This window comes from Schistocerca cancellata, chromosome 8 (assembly GCF_023864275.1).
Source record: "Schistocerca cancellata isolate TAMUIC-IGC-003103 chromosome 8, iqSchCanc2.1, whole genome shotgun sequence".
NCBI lineage: Eukaryota > Metazoa > Arthropoda > Insecta > Orthoptera > Acrididae > Schistocerca > Schistocerca cancellata.
In genome coordinates, this window is record NC_064633.1 from 419064690 (window position 1) to 419086190 (window position 21501).

Consider the following 21501-nt stretch of genomic DNA (forward strand, 5'->3'; position numbering starts at 1 on the left):
TAAGGCTTCTTGCAACTGCTACGGTTGCATCTGTCTCTTTGTCATGCAACACTTCTTTTCCCCAGCAGATATATGTATGTATAGTTAAAATTAAAGCAACAGAAGGCTGCAAAGAGTATTTAAAGTTTAGGAGGAATACCTGTAGTACCTTTGGGGAACAGTAAAATTTATAGCAGTGGTTCCAAGTACATAATTATGGAAAACATAGTTTCAAATAAAGACTTCAAAACTGAAATTCTTTAGTTGTCAGAATGAAGAAAAATTTAGAGAAAAAGGTAACATACACAGGCAATGGTTTGGGAGGAGAGGTTTTGTCTGCTCCAAATCAAGCAAGTTGGACTGGCATTTGGAAGGAGCAGATTGTAAATCTGTATCCAGCCAATTTTATTTAAATTTATATGGTACCCCTAACTGATTAGAAGTGAATGATGAGGTGATTACTCAATCTCTACTTTGGAAGATATGATATAGGGTGTCAGAAATACAGTGGCCTAATCATTCAGATTCAGATCAAGGGTACTGGAACAGAAATACTTTGCATTTACTGTCTTGTAAGTGAGCTTTTCTGTTACTGAAGTACTGCACTCAAATCGCTGTTTAATGTATTATTGTCTTAGATCTATGGCCTTGCACTATATTCATCATTTTTTGTATATAATGACTACCACTTCTCCCAAATTACACTTACAGTAAAATATACCAAGCTGTATCCATCTAGGTGTATCTGTTCAGTTTCTGTGGTTTGCAGATGACATTCTGTTATGCATAGGATATCTGTAGATTAGAACTTTCAGTGTCATTTATTGATAGCAGCTCAGTTTTCTTATTTAACAAGTGACATATATTGATGGAAAAGTTGAAACATATTGTGATTATTAGCTGTCCAAGCTGTTATTTCTTGTTTCTCCATTAAAAGTTTCCAAGATACGTAGTTGCAAATAACTACAAGTACAGTTATAACAATAAATTTTATTCCCCAACAAAATGTTTTGAACAACAGTAATTAGTTAGAGGAAATGCTAATAACATGTGGCAGAAGTAACTGGGAACTGTATGTATTAGGAGATTTCAGTATATATATTTCATCTCAGATTTTTCTGATTGAAGGCATTTAGAGTTATTGATGTCCAGTTTTGATCTGACCCCAAAAGTAACATTCCTGACAGGAGCAGAAGGACAAAGTGCAACAGTCACCAGTATATATCAGAATCCAATTGTCTTTAATGAAATAGATGTTAGTCCCATAAGAATTGGTTTAGCTGACACTGAAAGTCAAATGGCAGCAGTAAGAAACCCTTATCAATCAGGTTTAACCCTTTCACAGCTAGACATGCTTTCTGCATTCTGTGCTAAGCACTGCTTTGTTGTGGCTGTACTGCTCACCAAATGCTGATACCTGTGCTGAACAGTAGCATCCCAGATACTATGAAATGCTTATCATCTGATTGTAAGAAAACTATTCACTAAAAAAAAATTTGATTTTTGCGTGTGTTATGGTCTGATATCTTCGCTTGATAAATACCTGAATTTCTTTTCATTATTCATCATAGTTACTGTGCTGCATCAAATTAAGTAAAGCTTTGCACCCTATTTTAAAGAGTTTGCAGATGTAAAAACACATTATGTGTGGTTGAGTTTAGCTCATTGCAATGTGTGAATGTAGACAAGGTATTGAAGTTTTCTTTAAAAGTGAGAGCAGAATGATATCTTCAGTTATTGATTTTTATATCCAATGGATGCTTTTATTGTATTGTATTGTATTTTTTATTGGTCCTGTTGTCTACATAGCAGCTTATGCATAAGACATTGGACAAGTCAAGTTATAAATAAACAGGCTGAAAGTCATTTCAAGGCATACATATTTAAGGTTACAATAATACACTTTACACGTAGGTATTTATATAACACATTTCATAAATTTAAATATTCTTCAATGGAATAAAAGCAGTGATGTTGTAAATATGACTTTATTCTGGTAAAGTGCTCATGTATATCACAGGTTTTTTTTTTTTTTTTTTTTTTTTTTTTTTTTTTTTTTTTTTTTTTTTTGCGGTCTCCGGTCCTTGCCTATTACATTTAATTTAAAGAACAAAGGGGTTTCCATAAGGTATAAACATGGTAATGGAGGAATACCAGATTTCTTAAACAGGGGTTTACAAGAGTCTCTAGGCTTGCACCCAAACAAGATTCTAATGGCCCTTTTTTGTAGTTTAAAAATGCTATTAGCTGTTTTAGAGTTTCCCCAGAAGGTGACCCCATATCTAAGATGAGAATGAAAGTATGCATGATATGCATTCAATACTGTTTTCTCACTACAGCATGATTTTAATGAACAAAGAAGGTAACATGTTTTGCTCAGTTCTGCATTGAGATATTCAATATGCTTATTCCATCTGATGTTACTCTGCAGCCAAAGTCCTAAGAATTTGGTTTCAGTATTGTTACCAACAGGTTCATCATTGATAGAGACTGATGGGATAAACGTGTCCTTATTAGGAACATTGTGGAATTTTAGAGCAATGGTTTTCTTACTGTTTATTACAAGCTGATTACTCTGTGCCCAGCTGCTAAGTTGTTTTGTGACCGTGTTTACTGTCTGCTGTAACTGTTCATCGTTGTCTCCTTTTAGTAGAATCTTGGTGTAATCTGCAAATATGATTGTTTTGTGTGCATCAACATTTAAGCTTAGATCATTTATGTACAGAAGAAACAGAAGGGGTCCCAATACTGATCCTTGGGGTACACCACATTTAATTTGTTTATAGTCAGATAAGTGATGGATACAGTTTTTAGTTCAATATTCAGAAATAAGAGGTCAACGACAACTGCTGTCTATGAGTGCATCAATTCCATCCTAAACCTGATGGACCTTTTGACATGGTGCACCATAAAATTCTGCTATCAAAGCTAGAAAGATATGGTATTCGAGGTCTGTCCAACAAGTGAATCAGTTCCTTCCTGACTAATCGTATGCAGGCAGTGTGCATCAACACAGCAGTGAAAGGGTTAAATAATAAGGAAAAATAAAATTTCACTGAGTTGAAAAAACGTTCTCAGTTTCATTATTTAGAGAGAATGTACAAAATGAAAAATGGAAAGAAGTTTACCAAGAACTCAAAGTAGATAAGAAATTTCATTGTTTCCTTAAAATATTCGTTAAACATAATGGATTCAGGATTCCTTTATAAATGGTCAATGAAGTTCACAGTGGAAGCTGAAAAAAAAGACAACCAAACATCTGGGATCAAAATATTGTGTATTACAAAGAGAGAACGTTGTTTAATGCAGAGAACTAGCTGTAACCAAGCCTTCAAAATGCATTGCAAGCAGTATTGCATTATTTTTCAGCGTGTTACCACAAAGTCAAAAACATCCTCTGTGCATAAGACGTTCAAAATTCCAAGAGCAAGGCAAAGCAAATGATGTTGAACTTCCAGATGACAACAGCAGTGAGACAGATATTATGAAATTCAAGTCATTAGCTACTAAATTCAATGAAGACTTACTAACAGTAACCCTCCCAAGCAGATCCACTAAACTTACTTAGGGCTGATTGTATAAAGCATTTAACCTTATATTGAGACAGAAAATGATCTCAGATCAAGCTTAAGCTGGCAATCTTTGTTGTATAAACATTAATTCTATATCATATATCGCCGTGAAGTCAGATCACATTTGGCTGGTGAAAATTAGCAGCTCTGATCGTCAGCTTAATGTGTAGTGGAACTACGATTCATCACTTTTGTTTTTAGCAGATACCAATTTAAACAATAAAAAAGTTGTTATCAGTACAAAAAAAGGGAAGTAAATATGTGACTACACTGTTCCTATACCACTGGTGCTCAAAATACCTTTTTTTACCTGGAAGATTAGGTTAAAGGAAATTACTGGCTACCATGTATACTTAATGCTCAGTGTCATAATAGATCTTGGGAGATGACGTGTAATTTATGTGATTAGTTAAATGGCATTCATTTTCTAGACACTTAGCAGCAGAGTAAGAAAGGAAAATTCGAAATAATTGCAATGACTAGTTGAGTTTGGGAATTTTGACAGTAGCCAATAACGATTCAACATGACTTATATATGTTCTCTTCCTGCTCAAGTAGCAGTAACTATGCAATTTGTATTAAATTTTTAATTACCAAACACATCCTTAAACTGGTGTGACAATTCCACATGCATTGGTGAATAGCACATGTGCAAGTGTCTTGAAATAAACTAACCACATAACCCTGTTTCGTTTATTTCAGTTGCTCAGACATTGCATTGTGGACTTTAGTGCAGAAGATCACATTTGAACCCATGTTAATTCTTGAATTTTTTTCCATTTGCTACTACTTTCTGTACTTTATTGGTAATAAAGATAATTATAACAGCACTACCATGCCATTCCGTACCTTTGAAACCATACTATACTCTCAATTTTCCAAGCATTCTGGACTACTGTTGGGGGCAAAATTCTGTGTGCAGCAATGCTAGGTGATGTGAATTATGTAGTTTCTTTTCATTTGCTTTACAAATATCTGGGCATTCAGATGGGTCCACTGAGGACGACGACGACAAAACCCAGTGAGCTCGCTGCACGTGCCGTGAAAGGGTGAATACACTCTTGGAGTTATGCGCCATCTAAGCAGAGGTTTCATTTGGAGAAAAGTGGGCTCAGAGCCTATCTTAGGAAACCAACCAAAAGAAACCAGCCACTGGCTGCAATGTGCATGTTGTTGTTAACCATAAGGTTTTATGCCACAGGAACCGCCACAGGAACCTTTCAAGTAGTGGTTGGTAATCTAAAGCAGACACAGCAACAGCTTGCAGAGCTGCCCATAAGGTATCGGACTTAGGAGAGAATTAAAGTCAACAGCAACATCTCTCCACACCTTTACCTTGGCCCGTGACCTTATCTTTTTCCCCCCTCTCTCAATTATATCTTGAGGCTGGCCCCGTACAATTTTCAGCAGCAAATCTTTCCTGTATTGAGAGAAGTTTGACGATTGCTTCTTTTTCTGTTTACTTGCTCCCATGGTTCTAGACACAACACCTTCAGTAATAAATACTGCATATCTATGATCTATGATAAATATCTGCAGTCAAAGTGCAATAATCATGTTGGTAGCTGATTTCAGCTGTGTTGCCAAGCATGTTCATACTACCTAAGATCAAATCTGAACCTGCTTTGGTGGATCCAAGTTCAGCATTATGCAATAGAGCTGATTCCTGAACAAAGTTCAATTTCTGATATAATGTCAAATTTGGTTTCCTGTCAGCAATGTTTATACAATTGGCTCTTAGACAGGTAATGCATACCCTACCACCAGACATCAATTTTATCAACTCATTTTTTAGAGAGATCACAAAAATCATTAGGCCATTAAAAAGTAGTAACTCCTCTGACTATGATAGTGTTTCAGCTAAAACAAGTAAACAAACAAACACCATCTGAACAGGACTTGAAGGCTCTACGGTAGCAACCGGCCACTATGTCATACTCAGTCCTTGGGTGTAGCCGGCTGTGGTCAGCACACCGCTTTCCCAGGCATTGTCAGTGTTTGTTACTGATGCTGCTACTTTTCAGTCAAATAGCTCCTCAATTGGCCTCACAAGGGTTGAGTGCTCCCCACTTGCCAACAGCACTCGGCAGACCCGGATGGTGACCCATCCAAGTGCTAGCCAAGTCCAACAGTGCTTAACTTCAGTGATCTGACAGGAATGGCTGTTGGCTTGTGTTTCAGCTAAAGTTCTTAAAATCTTGTCTGACTTCCATAGTGCCACCCTTGAGTTACCTTTCTGTATTTTCTGAAAGACTGAAGTATGCAGTACTGAATTCAGTATGCAAAAGAGGAGATAAGCCACTGACCAGTAATTATAGGCTTATTTTCCCCCTTCCCATGTTCTAAAAAATTTTTGACCTCTCAACAGTTGCACACTTTGGCTTTGATAAACATTTCTCTACTGAGAAGACAATATGTGGCCTCACAAACCCAAGTCAGATAATACTAAACAATAAAACTTACACTGTTAGCATTTTTCTGTGATCTTGCCATACCTTTGGTTGTGCAGATCATAAAATTCTGATTGATAAATTAAAACACTGTAGCATTTAAGGCCTTCGCCTTGTACTGATGGAGGCACATCTTAACAAGAGTAAACAGAGGATCACATTGACAAATGATGACAAGAATAAGATTAAATTCAGAGTAGGGAATCATTAAATATAGTGTGGAGAAGGTTTGGAGCTTTGACCCATTTGTGATCTTGATCTATATAAATGACTTATCTAGGACATTGGAGGACTTTTCAAAAACTGTTTGCTGATGACACAAGTATATAGATCAAGGGCCCAAAACCATTTACATCAGACAAAGGCAGGACAGTAGTGGTACAGGGTAGCAACTGATACACAATGAACAACATAACCTTTAAGCTTACAGAAACTCATAATACCCAGTTCCAAACAAATAAAAATGACTTGGAGGAATGCATGATAACACACTGTGCTGTCTTACACTATATTTATTCACTACCGGTTTTGATCATGGACTATCTTCATAGTGGAAAAATATCTATTGCGACAACTTCACATGTCATCCATGCTATTTAACCAGAAAAATCTATACCATTGATGACCTGGAAATGTTAAAATAATACTTAACCTTGTAATAGTGGCTTAAGCAAACAGAAAACATTGAAAACAGGAAAACATGCAGCTGCAGTAAGACCACATTGTCATAGCTCAGGCACAACAGGCTACATGTTTTCCTGTTTTCAATGTTTTCTGCTTGTTTAAGCCAGTATTATGGCATTAAGTATAATTTTAACATTTTCGGGTCAACAGTGGTGTATACTTTTCTGGTTAAATAGCATGTATGACACGTGAAGTTGTCACAGTATATATTTTTCCACTGCGAAGATGGTCCACAATTGAAACCAGTAGTGAATAAATAAATATATTGTAAGACAGCAAGTGTGTTACCATGCATTTCTCCGAGTATATTGTTGCTGTTGACAGTCGCCTGAAAAAAATTTTGCAATGAAAGTGACTTGCAGATACCAGAAGCAGAGATCAATGGGCATACGTTGGATGAGGCTCCACCCATCTGTTATGAAATTAATAGAAAAACAAAATGTCCTGGATGTAGTACAGCACAGATTTAGGAAAGGAAAGTCTACAAAAACAGCAAAAACAATCTTCATGAAACTCATAATCAGAGCATTAACAGAACAAAAGAATGTTTGTAGCATAAAAGCTTTTGACTGTACATGTCATACTATTTGGTTAGATGAGCTGTGTCAATATGGTATTCAGCGGGACTGCAGCCCGTCTAACAAAATCATCTTTAGATAATAAAGAACAAAGTGTAGAATTAAGATACAAGGTAAACAAAGTGGGGGATTCTATTTACTTTGGTTTTTAAGTGGTAAAGCACGGGCTAGCACACGTCCCAGTATGTGGTACACTAATGTTTATATTGTATGTGAATGATATGGCAGCATCAGTAAAAGAAAATTTAATCTTATATGCAGATGATACATTCATCATTATAAGTAGTAGCTCAATAAATGATTTAGAAACAACACCTACCATGGACATACAAAGGATAAATGAATTCTTAAATGAAAACAATCTATTTATAAGTTAAAGAAAACAAACCTGCAGAGATATATTTGCAATGAGAACAACAAATTAAGGTGAACTAAATACGTGACTTAGTGACACTTTGATAATAAAAGTTGTCAGTAGCAAGTTTCTGGGATTGCCAACAAACAGATTTGTGACCTGAGAAAATGATACAGAAAAGATCTGCTAAAAAATTGACAAATTTGCTGAAAATGTCACACACAGTTGATGTAGATGCACTATCAAAGATGTACTGTGGACAAATTCATCCACTTAAATGATACAGTCATGGACATAGTCTGTTTATAAAGTATGAACATTAATAAGAGATTAGAAATAAAGATAAAATATACATAACATCACTAAAATCCTTGATAGAGAACAAACATTTAGCAGTTAACAGTTGCTTTAATTTTGTCTTAAATGTGTTTCCATTTAACAGTCGTATATTAATTGACAGTCTGTTATAAAAAATGTCTCCCAGCAGAAAATGGACCATCATCTGTTGCTCTTTTATTACTAAATTTTATGTGGTAATCCTCTCTTTTTCTTGTGTTACGATTATGGATTTATCTACTGATTATACTGTGTTGCATATTTTCTTTTACTAACAGTATAGTCCTGAGAACATACAATAAATATGCTGTTATTATGGTATACATAATTAATTATTCTCTACAGGACTGACATTTACTAATAATAGCTATTATCCTAATTGCTCTTTTCTGCGCTCTGAAAGCTCCATCCATGTATACCATTGGCGCCCCACCCCGAATCTCAATACCGTATTATAGATGGGAGTGTATGATTCCAAAATAGATTTGTAAGATAGGTAGCACTATTATGCTACAAAGGTGTTTAAGCAGGAGATTTTTTTACACATATGCTCCTTCCATGTAAGATGTTCATCAGCCCAGGAATTTATGTTTATCAATTGTTTCAACTGAATACTCTGGCTCAGTATCCACTTGTCTTGATCTGTAATTGAGCAGAAACTCCATCAGAATTGTCTTGTCCTTATTTAGTGCCAACTTGTTTTTGGTGTGATATTCTTTGATGAGGCTAATGTTCTCTGTATTATTTTGCACTTTTTAATTGTTTTGTAAAGCCCCCACTTATGAATTTACTTGGTTTGAATTTTGTGGAATTATGATCAAGAAGTAGCCATTCCAACAACTTACTGAGTACTAATGTCAATGAAATAGGCCTATAATTTTGCACATCGGTAGTTATTCCCTTTTTGTGTGCCAGTCTTTTTTCAGTGACTTTTAACAAGCCAGGAAGTGACCCCTGACTGAAAGAGCTGTTTATTGAATCTTGTAGTGGCTGTATTAATTCATTATTACATTCTCTCAGAAATTTTCTGAGATGTCATCCCAACCACTAGACACATTTGCTTTTAAGTTGGAAATGGTTTTCAGGATTTACAATTCAGTAACACACCTCAAGAAGAATGAATTACTGGCATTACTGAGATTTAGCATCTGTGGTGGGTCAATCACATCCTTCCTACTCATCTTACTAAATTGGTCTATGAATTTCTCACACACTTCTTTTAGGTCACTCAACAATTTTTCATTGCCTCTTATTATTATTTTATTTTATTTATTCCATGTGATCTGATGGTACACAGTGTGTTGCAGATGTCGGAAAATATCAGTTAACATTGTTAACATATATTAACATAGGCCTATGGTATCCTAATGTATTATATTGCTCAGTGTTTTCAATTTAACACAAATAGCAAGATTACTGTTCTAAGTATTCACTTACAGAGTAAAAACAGTGACAGAAGAAATATGACTTCACGGCTTTGCTAAATTTTATGTTGTCTTCGATGGACTAGTGGGAAGATTGTTGAACAGTTGGAGGCCCATGTGGAAAGCTACCTTTTTACACAGCTGAGTGTTTGTATGTAAAACATGCAGATTTACATTTTTCCTGGTGTTGTGTTCATGTATTTCATTATTTTTTACGACTATGGTGTCAGTTGGTACTATGTGGTTTCTGAAAAATTTTAGAGTCTCGAGAATGTATAGGCAAGGCAGTGTAAGGATTTCCAACTTTCTGAAGATGGGTTTGCAGGAGTCTCAGGGTTTGCTCCCAGTAATAATCCTCATTGCTCTCTTGTGGATTCTGAATGTGCTCAGAGCAGTTGGAGAATTTCCCCAGAATATCACACCATATTTTAGGTGGGCTTGTATTTAAGCATAGTACGCGTTGGTTAATGTTTTCAGGCTAGCACATGATTTCAGTACACTCAATGCATAACTGCCAGTACTAATTCTGGCATTTACCTTTCCTGTATGTGTATTACGTTTCAGGTTATCTTGAACCCACAGACGCAGGAATTTGAAAACAGTGTTGGTAGCTATTGGCTGGTTATTTACAGTGACAAATGGCTGAGAGGAATTTGCATTTTGTGTTGTGTGTAAGTTCATGGAAGCTGTTTTTTTTAGTGTTGATAGTTAATCTGTTGATTTTAGCCCAGTTGCTGAGTTGTTCAGTGGCCAAGTTCACAGCTTTTTGCACAGCCTCTGTATTCTCCCCTTTGAGGAGTACAGTTATGTCATCCGCAAATATTATTGTTTTGTGTGCATTGACATTCAGGCTCAAGGCATTAATGTACAGGAGGAAAAGTAGGGGTCCCAATCTGAGCCCTGTCACTGTATTGTCAGTTCCCCTGCTTTCCTTGTGTACTGTACTTCTTGCTGCTTTGCTAATATAGCTGGATTGCCTCATCTGTTCTGCATATGTCTGTGCTTTTAATGTGTTAAGTGCTTTTGTGTAGGTTCGTGTACAGGCTTGGTATTTGGGTTAGAAGTACTGGAGTTTGGTGTGTCTGAAAAGAATGTATAAATACTTCATATCTTCCTTTAATTTTATAACATTGCGGGGAAGTTTAAGATCCTCAGAACTGTCAGTTCTCCTTAGATTTTTGACCACTGGACATGCTTCATTGAGACAATGGGTTAATGTTGTATAAAATTTGCCCCACTTTTCATTAATATCTTCCGTTTTATATAGGCCTACCTGATTCCAGTTTATGTGTGCTAGGTTTTGCTTTAATTTATGATAGTTTAACCTTCTTTTATAAGTAAATACAGGGTGTATACGACCCGGGGCAACCAGGAGATCCGGGAAAATCCCGGGAATTTTTTCATCCGGGAAAAAATCAGGAGAAACCCGGGAATTTTTTAGAATTCCGGGAATTTTTCATTGTTATTGTTTTCAGTTAAATTTTTGTAATTTTGACTGGTAAGAACCAATACTCTAACAAAGGATATTACTGTATTCCGCTACTGCAGAATAATACTGCAGCAGTAAAACATGAACAAGAGAAACATTAATAAAACTTAAATTGCAAAGGAAATGCATCCTATACAGCAACAAAACACAGTGCTCATACTAGCGTCTGCCAGCAGCATATTGTGTCAAAGGCTTTAGGAAGACTATACAATGCTTCATAACAACCAATTGCCTCCAATAAGCGTGACGTAACAAATTGCCTCCGATAGGCTTGACATCACAACTGTTTGCATTAGATTTGTTTTAGCAGTAACAAGCAGGATCATGCGCATGTGCAGTTGAGTAGTACCTTCTACCGCTTGTGGCTACAGAAATGTGGCTGTTTGCTGTGTAAGCAGTCGCAGCAAGCAGCTAGACGCTACTGGTAAAAATTTTAATGGAGCGCCCAAGCTGCCAGATTCATGCATGCGCAGCAAACTCAAATCTAGGAGGGGGAGGGGGGGGGACAAATTCATATTCTTGAGGGAAAAACCTTGTTTCACAAAGTGACTAGCATCCAGCGCACGTTAGTCTATCAATTATTCTTATGACTGAAACGCATCCCTGTTGGTTTTTGAACACATTCTAAGTTTATTTCTGAATGAAGCGTTAGTGAAACAAACTTTCATACAGACAAAAGGGGCTATACGAGCTGAGCGGAGTAAGGCCGAACGGATGATTGCCAACCACTGTCTGATTGTGTGGTTGATTGGGTTTGCGAACGATGAGCGTTATTATAATTACTAGTGACATCCATAGATTCATACTACAGGAGTGGAAATAAACAAATAACAGGTAAGAAAGATTACGTAATACCATCTCGGTGTATCCAAGAAAATTAAATTTTGACATAAGATTTTTGGCCAGATCGCTATACTAGTAAGGGCCAGGTGTACAGTCCCCAGTTAGCAGCTGCTTTAAGTTCTATTCTGGAAGAAGCATGGAAAATGCGTTGTACGAACACGTAACAAAGCCTAACTGGAGAATAATCGTGGGATTACTAAACCGGCGATTCTGGCAGAGTTAGTGAAGTTAACCTCCGAATAAGCTTCTGACATTGGCTGGAATAGTTACAGAATTAGTGATAACAAGACTGTTTGTGAGAACGAGGAAGGAGCAGAAATGGGGAATCAAACAAATTATGGAACAATATGACGATTCCAAGTTTGTATAAAAATTTCGTGCTACTACTATTCGATCTCGTGCTTGAGAAAATGGAGCATGTGAATGAAGTATGAAACTATTTCCTAACGTAAAGCTTTTTGCTTGTAGTAGGCCTTATAGGCATTTGATATTGGTACTTTGTGAATTATATTCTGTCATTACAAATAAGACCATTTGTGCCAGAACAGTCTCGTTTATTTGGTGTGTGTTGCAATTGTTGCAGTAGTAGAAAGGCCTATTTTGTTTTATCTAGCAGACAGTGACAAAACAGATGTAATCAGATTGGGAAACCACACCAGTCTTGGATCCTATTTGTATTAACAGCTTTTTCAGTATTAGAAAACGACATTTCGTTTCTTCATGTAGCAAAACGTTTGACGTACTTTGATGAGGTAATATATTCTAGCAAGATTAGAGAGAAAAAATTCTTGGAGCTAAAGATTGAAGAAATGTGTACTGTCTTGCTTGTCTCATGTCTTTATTGGGTTTATGGATCTTATATTTAATTTTATGTCACACAAAGCAGCAAGTTGTTAGCTGATACACAGTAAAGAGTGCAAATTTTTTGAAGAGTTCGGCCAACTGTAAACAGGAAAGGCACCACTGGACATTTTAATTTCCACTGTCCTGAATGTGGTTGGATGGCATCCATTACAAAACATACACTTTTCAGTTCCACAGAGCGAAATACAGTGACGTGTGATAGGATAATGCTGTGTGAAGAGGTGTGGTACTGCACTTTGGCACACTTACGCCCAAATAACGTGTCTTACATTTCCTCGAACACATATGTTCTATGCATCAGACTCTTCAGAAAGATGTGTGCTACAAAAATGAACATATTTTTGAAAACTCGATTTTTTAAAATTTTTGACGTCCTTTCTCAAACGCTCTAGGGAGTGGTGGGGTACTGCCCCGGTTCGGAAATATCGTAGATCGGGGGCTGATGGGCAGAGCAGTCCGAGTTATAGTGGGTAGTCTTCACGTGACCCGTGTTTACATTTAGTGATTTTGCTGTTTCCTCTTAGTTTACTGCTCTTACGTCAAATGAAAACAAAACATATTTCTGTGGCCGGGAATGATCAAGTGAATTAAAATACTTTTACATAATTATGGAAGGCTTAAAATGATTTTTTGTTACTTCCACCTTTCTGACAGTTAGGCATTAATTGACTTGCAGAACAATGAAGTTATTTTTGTCGTTTTGCTAAAGAAATTTTCTTTTTTTAATCTTTTTCGCTGAGGCAGACAATATATTTGAAACAAAGTATTTAATTCCACACACTGTTCCCTGCATTTCAAGTGCATATTTTCAACTTCTAGCATGTATGGCATTATGCCATAATAAAGAACCAAACATGAGATAACACAGTACTGGTACTCCAAGAAACTTTACATCCCGAAAACCACATTGAAAAGCATTATATCAGGTCGTGGCCTACTTCACTGGGAACCTGGACATATGAATGTGCACTTTAAATGTGGACATTTTAGTATGGGTCACGAAATTCCAATTCTCTTGGAGTATCCTCTGATGTCTTCTTTTATGATGTAATGTAAGATCTTTTAATGTTTTACACGTATGAACACACGGGCTCCCTACGACATTGTAGCTGCGCAAGTGCGGTGACACCTGTCACCTGGCGCTCTCTGGCAATTACAGAAACGAACCTATTTCTAACAGGTCCCAGGAAAATATTCTGAATGGTGGTTTGAAAAGCATTACCATCAAAGCAAATTTTCTTTTACACAAGTTGAACTATGTGCAAGAATGTACGATGAATTTCATAAATCACAGAGCGTTTAACTCTCATTTAAAAATCAACTCTTTGATGATGAGCCATTTAAATGAATTTTGAGCCCAGAATTTCATGTAGTTATTAATAATTTTACTGTCACATTTGTGGGATATATCTTAAATTGTAATATGTGCATAAAAGACAAACATTATACGTGAAAACTTAGCTTCTCTTGCAGCATATTAATCTTATAGACCAATATTACATGTGAAAAGCTTTGCATTTCGTGTAGCAACACTATGTATATTAATTGAAACGATTAACTTTTTCTGTTTGTGTGTTCGCACTACTTAACAGTGATGTTGCTATTGACTGACGACATCATGTGTCCTAAGCTCTGATTACCCGCTGTCATCAGCTGGCGAGATCACATGACATGAGCTATGACTGACTTACAAAAGCGCATCGCAATCTTGATTTCAACACTTCAGAAAGTCACATACGGTGTTTGGTGGAATTCGAATTTATACTTTCGTGATGCGAAAATATGCAACGTACATGTTGCTGCACATCAGAGATCTTTCCAAAACATGTTTTTTTCCCTGTGTTTAGTTTTCTCAAGTGCCGGGAAATTCTACGCTCGTGTATATAACCATAATCATTCAGAGGGCTGATAAGTTATACAGTTCCATGAGAAAATATACTGTCAGTTAACAGGGAAAAAGTATGTTTCCACCCAAGAGAAAGCGCATTTTTAACCGGGAAATCCGGGAGAAATCCGGGAATTTTTTTCCTTGTCCGCGTATACACCCTGTAAATAGGTCCCCGTGAGATACTATTTCCTTGTCTGTATGAAGTTCTAGGGCTAATGCACTATGATCTGAAATGTGGTTCTCAACGGTTCTAACTACAAGGTCTTCCTAGCTAAGTTTGTAGTAACATGGTCAGTACCTGAGTCACATATTGTTCTTGTTGGTGCTGAATTCACGTGAGTGCATTTATAGGACCATAACATATCAATATCTCTAAGATAATTAATACTATTAGTTAAGGTGTCAATGTTCATGTCGCCTAATATTATGGTCTCTTTTTATGAGATGAGATTTTATTAATAAGTTACTCTAAATGACAAAAGAATTTTTCCATATTACTGTTAGGGGATCTGCACAGGCTAGCTATTATTAAACTGCTATTTCCAAGCTTTATTCTTATTGCAGCTACTTCAAAAACCATCTCACATGGAAATTTATCCACCTAGTCAATTTTTTTCACACTGGGCATTATTTTTGACATAAATACCAACACCACCACTTTTATGTTGCTTCCTGCAATACACACTTGACAGTCACTTAGAAATTTGTCAATTTGTTCAGTTTTGTTGGTAATATACTGCACATTTTGTGATATTATTTTGATTGTACTGTCATTTATGATTTTGTTGTCAAGTACTTCGCCTTCAAGTATGCATAGTGAAGGCTGTTTTACTCTAAAAACGTTTCTGTAGGACCACTTTCACTTATGAATGAACTGTTTTTATATGTACTGAGAAGACAATTTGTGTTCTCACAAACCCATGTCAGATAAAACTAAACAGTGAAACTTACCCTATTAACATAACATTTTCTGTGATCTTGCCTTAGACACACACATACACGTTCACACAAGCACAATTCACTCACACAGGGTCACTATCTCCAGGTGCTGGGGACCAATTCCAATTGCATTTGATGTGAGCAGCAATCTGGCGTGTATGGGTAGTCGGGGTAGGGAAGATTTATGACATGGTTAGGGGAAAGGGTGGCTGGGTGGGATGAAGGAAGATGTTAGTGCTGCCTCTGGGAGTGTTCATGGACATCGTGGGGGCAAGATGGGCTGCTAGGTATGGCGGCAGGAGATTGTTTGGTGGGGAGAGGGAGAGAGGGGGGAGAACTAGACAAGGAGAAAGAGTAATGTTGATATATTCACAGAATAGAAGATGTGTTTAGTACTGGAGTGGGAACAGAGAAGGGGATAAGCAGGTGAAGGAGAGGGACTAGTGGAGATTGAGGCCAGGGGTGTTACGGTGACAAACCATAAGCTATAGGGTGAGCTCCACCTCTGCAGCTCAGGGAAGCTAGTGTTGTTAGGCAGAATTTGGGTGACACAGGCTGTGAAGCAGTCATTAAAGGGAGGCAGAATCATATTGGGCAACAAGTTCAGCAACTGGGTAATCCAGCTGTCTCTTGGCCACAGTTTGGCAATAGCCATTATGTGGACAGCTTAGTAGTTATGTCCATATAGAAAGTGACAGTGTGTTTGTAGCTTAGTTTATGGATCACATGAGTGTGTACACAGGTAGCCCTGCCTTTGATAGGGTAGGAGATGCCTGTGACAATACTGTCGTAGGTGTATGGCACAGGTCTTCTGTCTAGGTCTGTTGCAAGGAAATGAGACATAAAGCAAGGTGTTGGGATTGGGAATGGAGTTCAGACAGACAAGGATATTGTGTGGGTTGACAGTGGAATCACAGTGGCTTGTTGGGGTGGGAAGGCTCAGGCGAAGTGAATGGGGGAGAAGGCATTGAGTTTCTGTATGGGGGAAATGTGTAGAGGTTCTGTAGGAATGTTGATAAGGTGTCCACACCCTCAGTCCATATCACAAAGATGTCATCAACGATTCTGAACCAAATGAGTGGTTTGTGGTCTGAGTGGTTTGGAAGGATTCCTTTTGGTGACTAACGAATAGGTTGACGTTGTGTGTTGCCAAGTGGTGCCAATTGCTGTGCCGTTGATCTGTTTGTAGGTGATGCCTTCAAAGGAAAAGTAATTGTGGATGGTGGAAGGAAGGATATTGTAGGTTTGGACTCAGGTGTACGTTGGGAAATGTAGTCTTCACTAATGGCAAGGGCAGGGGCAAGGGCTTTGGGGTTTTTAGTGTAGAGGGAGGTTGCATTGTCATTGAGGAGCAGGCTATTGGGTGGTAAAGGAACAGGAATTGTGGAGAACTGGTGGAGGAAGTGGTTGGTATATTTTGTATGGGAGGTTAAGTTGTAGGTAATAGGATCAAGGTTTTGGTCGACCAGAACAGAGATCCTCTCTGTACAGGCAACTTAATAGGGTCAAGATGTTGGTCCACAAGAGCAGAGATTCTCTCTTTGTAAGCATTTGTAAGCACAGTGACCAGCCACAGTGGGGCATCCTGGGGCGTTGGATTTATGAATTTTAGGAATCATGTAGAAGGTGTGAGTATGGGGAGTGGTGGGGGTGAGGAGGGAAGGAGAGAGAGAAAAGGGGGTGGGGATAGGCCTAGGGATTTGAGGAGGGACTGGTGATCCTGTTGGACTTTTGAAATGGGCTCACAGTGGCAGGGCTTGTAGGTGGGCATATCTGACACCTGGTGGAGTCCCTCCGCCATGTAAGCCCTGTGGTTAAAATATGACTGGATCACATTTGGAAAGGGGAGTGAATTGAATCAGGAAGAATTCAATATTGGTTTTGAATTGAGTTGATTGGTAGGATTTGTGGTGAAAAAGTGTTTCCACTATCAGGACTGTGCGAAAAAGAGAATGTCCTTTAAGAAGCCTAGTGTGATTGAATTTGTCATTGGGGCAAAAGGCACAGCCTTTGGAAGGGACTGATACTTCTGTGAGACTGAGGATTTTGGCGGATTGGTTCACAACTGTGTTGTGGGTCTGTTTAGGTTCTGGATTCTGCATGGTGGTGAGAGGGAGTTTCTGAGGGTGTGCTAAACGTAGTATGTCAGCAAGACAGAATTTGGCAGTTTGGAGGGGATGCAGGAGAGGTTGATAGAAGCTCCTGTAGAGATGGGGATACTGGTAGTCCAAGACTGGAGTATGAGGTGAATAAGTTGGAGAAGGTTTTGAGGTGGTGGTGTGCATGCTACCCTAGTTCCTGGAGTGTAACAGTTTCGATTGGATGTGGGAATTTGGGATTGAAGAGATGGATATAATGTATTGCAATGAGGTTTGGGACTGATTTATATGGTTTTGCAGGACTTAGTTGGCAAGGGCTATGGATTTATGGGCAAAGGAGCATTTCTTTCATGACAGACACATTCCACATCATTACGAAATGTTGTTCATGATCTATGGAACAGGTTGTAATTTAATGTAACTTAAACTCACAACTGTCCAGGACTGGAGCACTGATCACATTCCCAGCCATGATTTTGACTACTTCTCATCTTGTTCTGAAGTAAAAAATATATTCCACACTCTCCTCCCTGCCCTTCCCACAATGGTGTTCTTCCACCCACCCAACATACACAGAGTCCTTACTCACCCCTGCTCCCAACCCCTTATGGCATGGCTCATATCTGTGCAATACATCTAGATGCAACACCTTACCATACATCCTCCCACTACCACATGCTGCAACCTGTCACAGCTGCCTCCTATCCCTTGTTAAATGGACAGGTACCTGTTAAAGAGCAATGTGATGTGCAATGTAAGCTGCAACCATTGTGAGACTTTTGTGTAGCTGTGACAACTGCCACAATATCTGTCCATGTGAATGGTCACCTCCAAACTGTGGCCAGGAGACATTCAGTTTCTGAACATGCCGCCTAACATCATATGCTTTGCATTAATGAGTTCTCCATGGCCTTTGCCCTCTGAATTCTTCCTACCAAATACCAGTTTTTCTGACTTGTGCAGGTGGGAATGCTCCCTATAACATATGCTTCTTTCCCTTAGGCCCCCTGGCCTCATCATTCACTAGTCCCTATCCTCCACCTTCCCTGCCAACATTCTAGGACTACACATGCCTTCTATTCCAACACACCTACATAATCCTTTCTACTTCTTTCCTTCCCTGACCCTCACCCCATGCATCTGTTCTACCCCCATTGACCACCCACGCTGGACTGCTGCCCACATCAGACACAGTCAGGTCTCAGGCCCAGAGACAGTGGCTACTCGTAAATTGTGCTTGTGTCAATGTGCACACTCAGGTGTGTATGGTTTTCTACTTGGGAAAAACGACTTTGTGCAGAAACTTAAATATTTTAGCATTCTGTTTCATTGTGCCTCTTCTTCCCTGTGTTTTATTTTTGCCTTCTGAAATGCATTTGCTCTGATTTCCAAGTCAGTCTTTATTACTGCCTTCATCCTTTGTGCACAGCACATGCCTACATGTCCATGCAGATTGTAGGTCCAGTGTCTCATGTCTCACATTCCACTGTAGTTATTTCATGATCTTCAAACAGATCACATTATCTCCCTTCATTCTTGCTTATATTTGTGTGTTATTCTGTACCTTCCTGTGTCTCTCTCTTCTCTTATTCAAGCATGCACACACTGGCCTGACATAATCAAATTACTTATGCTGCCCTCTCTCATCATACATATCCACCCATCAACAAGCATCCAAAATTTTCTTCTTCATCATCTTCTCTCTCTCTCTCTCCTCTTCCTTTTTATTTTGCCAATGATGTGTTTTCATGTCAATTTTAGTTTGTTTTATTCTTTACCTGTAGGCCCTACTGACTCAGGATTCACAATACTTCATCCATTTCATCTTTATGTGAGTTTTCCCCACATTTTTACATAATTTCGTGTATTTTTATGCATATTTTTCTTCCACTGTGGATCCTTGCTCCTTCCAGCTGTGCCAATACTGAAAAATTTCTGTCTCTCTAGCCAGGACCCAGCCTGACATGTAGTTCCTGTGTTTGTTGCCTGGCTCATGGAATTCGTCCTTGATGGCCTGCCATCAGGTTACCCATCTATGGCTGCAACCCCTACTTCTACAATCATATCCATTTGTTCAAATTTTGTCAGTCCATAGCCCTCAGCAACCTAGTCCTGGTAATCAGGCCCAAACCTCCTTGCAATACCTCCACTCTACCCGTGCTCTCCAAATACAAATCACTGCATCCAGTCTCCCAGATTGAAACTTTGGTCCTCCAGAAGCTAGAGCAGCATGCACAACACCACCTCAAAAAACTCTCCAATCTGTTCACCTCATACCCCCGCATCCTCTTATAACCACCAAATCCTGCCTTGCAGACCTACTGCATTTACCACACCCATCCACCACCATAAAGAATCCAGGCCTAAACAGACCTGCAGCACATTCATGAACTAGTCCTCTAAAATCTTCAGTCTCACAGAAGTATCAGTCCTTTCCAAAAGGTTTCTCTTTTGCTCCAGTCCCAAACCGATAATGTTGGGCTTGTTAAAGACTTTTTGTTCCCCTGGTCCCTTCAGTGGAAACCCCACCAACATTACCCAACAGGCTCGATACAAATCTAATATTGAATCTTGCTTGACTCGGTTCACTCATCCATCCAACCATGATCCACTTCCACTGTCCTTAAATAACACCTTGTTAACTGTCCAAAATTCCCTAGCCTTGAACTGTGCCTGAACATTATTCCCCAAATTCATCAACATGGAAACTGCCCTTAGATCAACAGCAACAACTGCAAGCCACCACCTAAAATTTGATTCCACCCTTATAATCTTACCTGCCAACAAAGGCTCCGCCACTGTTGTTATGAACTGCAGAGGGATGCCTGGTGGAGGGACTACATCAGCAGTCAGACTAGCTCACACACAAACCCTGCCACAGTGATTCTATTCCAGAATCCAGCAAGATCTCCAGTCCCTCATCAAATACTTGGCTCCATCCCATAAGCTCTCCCCTGAGTCTCTCTCCTCACCCCCAACACTTCTGCATTCCTACTTTCTACATGATTCATAAAGTACATAAACTCAGCCACCTAGGAACCCAATTTTGTGGCTGGTTACTGTTCCCAAACAAAGAGAACCTTTGCACTTGTCGACCAAATCTATGGTACGGCAATTGGCACCTGGAAGGCACCAGCCTGTTCATGGACCATCTAGAGGAGTCATTCCTAATCACGCAGAATTCCAAACAGCTGCCTGGTTCGGATTCATTGATGACTTCTTCATGATCTGGACTGAGGCTGAGGACACTCTATCAACATTACGACAGAACCCCAGTACCTCCTGCCACATTTCCTTCACCTGGTCCTCCTCAGCCCAGCAAGCCACCATCCTCAACGTCGACCTTCACCTGAAGGACGGCCACGTAAGTATCTCCGGCCACATCGTATCTACCAATCACTAATAGTACCTCCTCTTTCACAGCTGCCACCAGTTCCACACCTGGAAGTCCCTCTCATGCAGCCTAGCCACCCATGATCGTCACATCTGAAGTGACAAAACAGTTCCACCCCAAATATGCCAAATATCTCACTGAGGCTTTCACCCATCAAATGTACCATCTCAATTTAGCTCTGAAACAGATCTCACTGTCCAGGACTGGGGTAATTGAATCACATTCTCCGCCAGGATTACAGTTATCATTCATCATCCTGTGAAATGCTCACCATTATCCTCTCCCCCCCCCCCCCCCCCCCCCCCCCCAGATCCCGCCCCCAATACACAAACAGTGGTGTATTTGAGATAGATCAATACCGTATAATGATTGTAAAATCAAATGTTGTAGAATACTTCTTTTGAATAGTTCATTGTTGGTGATATGTTGGTCTTTGATATGTAACAGTGAATCTGTACATCATATAGAAAAGTATGTTCCTGCACTTCTAACAAAGCCATAATGCAGGTGGGCAACAGATGCTCAAGCTTCACAAGTGCTTGTAAAAGGAATGTACTACTTTCTTGTAGTGTGGGGCATCCAAAAAAGGGTGATCTGCATCCTCAAC

The 21501-nt window shown here is 38.9% G+C and overlaps 1 protein-coding gene across 1 annotated transcript in view; it reads left to right on the forward strand.

Annotated features, from left to right (window-relative positions):
• LOC126094447 (putative helicase MOV-10) overlaps positions 1–21501 on the forward strand; it is a 354346-nt gene that overhangs the window by 78808 nt on the left and 254037 nt on the right. The window lies entirely within an intron of this gene.